Raw genomic sequence first — 2,836 nt, 5'->3', positions numbered from 1 at the left:
TCTGCACACCGTCGTGTAAACAGTAGCCCGCATCTCGTGGTCGTGCGGTAGCGTTCTCGCTTCCCACGCCCGGGTTCCCGGGTTCGATTCCCGGCGGGGTCAGGGATTTTCTCTGCCTCGTGATGGCTGGGTGTTGTGTGCTGTCCTTCGGTTAGTTAGGTTTAAGTAGTTCTAAGTTCTAGGGGACTGATGACCATAGCTGTTAAGTCCCATAGTGCTCAGAGCCATTTTTTTTTGTAAACAGTATTTACCGAAAATGGGGAACCTTGGAGACCGCCCTTATTGCATTTTGTTCATAACTGTACGACTCTAAAGTCAGTTCAAATGGTTCAAATGGCTCTGAGCACTATGGGACTTAACATCCGAGGTCATGAGTCCCCTAGAACTTAGAACTACTTGAACCTAACTAACCTAAGGACATCACACACATCCATGCCCGAGGCAGGATTCGAACCTGCGACCGTAGCGCGGTTCCGGACTCAAGCGCCTAGAACCGCTCGGCCACAGCGGCCGGCCGGCAGTCAGTGCCCGGGCTTCCGAGCTCTGTTAACTACAAAAAAAATCGAAACCGTCAGCCCAGTCTCCTGTAGCGAAGTGTGTAATGCAGAAGTTTTATAAGGGTAATGTCGTTGGTTCGAATCTCCATAGTAGCAATTTCTTTTTCTTACTTTTATTTAAACTTTGTAAATACTAGGGGTGGTTGCGTATTGATTTACGTTGTATTTTCTCCCGTCGTTCTAGGTGCACCATTTGGCTCACCATTACAATTGCAGAGTACTGTAGGTGGCGGGACGATCACACGAAGTGTTATCCTTGCACAGCACCGCCCATTTTTCCAACTGCTCGTATTACGTGACCAATCAACAATGTTTCACAAGGTGCGACATTGTCGCGAGAAAACAGTGACCCGTATATGTAATAAGTTTCCTTTAATTTACGTCTACGGTCACAAACGTTTTCTTAACAGATTACCGCCGGCCGGAGTGGCCAAGCGGTTCTAGGCGCTACAGTCTGGAACCGCGCGACCGCTACGGTCGCAGGTTCGAATCCTCCGTCGGGCATGGATGTGTGTGATGTCCTTAGGTTAGTTAGGTTTAAGTAGTTCTAAGTTCTAGGGGACTAATGACCACAGCAGATAAGTCCCATAGTGCTCGGAGCCATTTTTTGAACAGATTACCGGTTTCGGTCTTTAATGACCATCATCAGATCTGTTTCATAAAGACAAATTCGTAATGTGCTTTCTCTTCATGAAACAGATTTGATGATGGTCGTTAAAGACCGAAAGCGGTAATCTGTTAACAAAAAGTTTGTGACCACAGACGTAAATTAAAGGAAACAATCAACAATGATTGTGTTCATCAAGGACAGCGGTGACCGACGTAGTTTGTGTAGAAGGAGTGCGTAAACACTGCTGACAATCAGAGGCGGTGTGGGGAGCGCGCGCCGCCACGAAAACTGCTCTTGCAACACAACAAATCTCGTCTACGCACGAGTCGGAAAACCACTGCTGCCATCGCCGAAATGGGGTTCCAGGCGCCCCATTCTCCTGACTTCGCGCCGTCTGATTATCACCTATTTGGTGCTCTGAACAAGTCTATTCGCGGGCATAATTTCGCATATTTCCAGGAACTAAAAGCCGCTGTCGTGCGGTGGCTGCTGCAGACTACAGAAAACTATTTCGAGGAGGGCCTACCGAAACTACAAGATCAGGTCAGGAGAATAGGCGGGTGTGGCAGTATCTCGAACCCCATTTCAGCGATGGCAGCACTGGTTTTTCCGACTCGCATCGCGATGTGCGTTGTCGCGTTGCGAGAGCAGTTTACTTGACGGTGCACTCTCTCCACGCAGTGCCACCAATCGCAGGTAAGTACCCGCTATGTTTACACCCTCCTTCCACAGAAACCACACTGACCACCGCTGTGCCTGGTGATCACACTCCATGTTTTCCGCTCTCGTAAATACAGCAGTTGGAAAAATGGGCTGTGCACTGCAGGAATTATACTTCCAGTGATTGTCCAGCTTCCTACGGTCAGACCAAAGTACAATGTACTTGCAGCTCTAATGATGAGACAAATGACGCATCATCAATGGCGGGAAAAATAAACGTAAATGAATATGGAAATCCCTTAGTAATAACAAATTGAAATGTTAATTAAAAATAGTCAATTACTATTTTTATTAAAAATAATCTTTTGGTTCTACACTACTGGCCATTAAAATTGCTACACCTAGAAGAAATGCAGATGATAAGCGGGTATTCATTGGACAAATATATTATACTAGAAGTGACATGTGATTACATTTTCACGCAATTTGGGTGCATAGATACTCAGAAATCAGTACCCAGAACAACCACCTCTGGCCGTAATAACGGCCTTGATACGTCTGGAGATTTAGTCAAACACAGCCTGAATGGCGTGTACAGCTACAGCTCCCCATGCAGCTTCAACACGATACCACAGTGCAACAACAGTAGTGACTGGCGTATTGTGACGAGCCAGTTGCTCGGCCACCATTGACCAGACGTTTTCAGTTGGTGAGAGACCTGGAGAATGTGCTGGCCAGCGCAGCAGTCGAACATCCAGATAGGCCCGTGCAGGACCTGCAACATGCGGGCGTGTTTTATCCTGCTGAAATGTAGGGTTTCGCACGCATCGAATGAAGGGTAGAGCCACGGGTCGTAACACACCTGAAATGTAACGTCCACTGTTCAAAGTGCCGTCAATGCGAACAAAAGGCGACCGAGACGTGTAACCAATGGCACCCCATACCATCACGCCGGTGATACGCCAGTATGGCGATGACGAATACACGCTTCCAATGTGCGTTCACCGCG

This window comes from Schistocerca piceifrons, chromosome 3 (genome assembly GCF_021461385.2).
Source record: "Schistocerca piceifrons isolate TAMUIC-IGC-003096 chromosome 3, iqSchPice1.1, whole genome shotgun sequence".
Taxonomy (NCBI): domain Eukaryota; kingdom Metazoa; phylum Arthropoda; class Insecta; order Orthoptera; family Acrididae; genus Schistocerca; species Schistocerca piceifrons.
Note: the sequence above shows the minus strand (reverse complement) of the source record.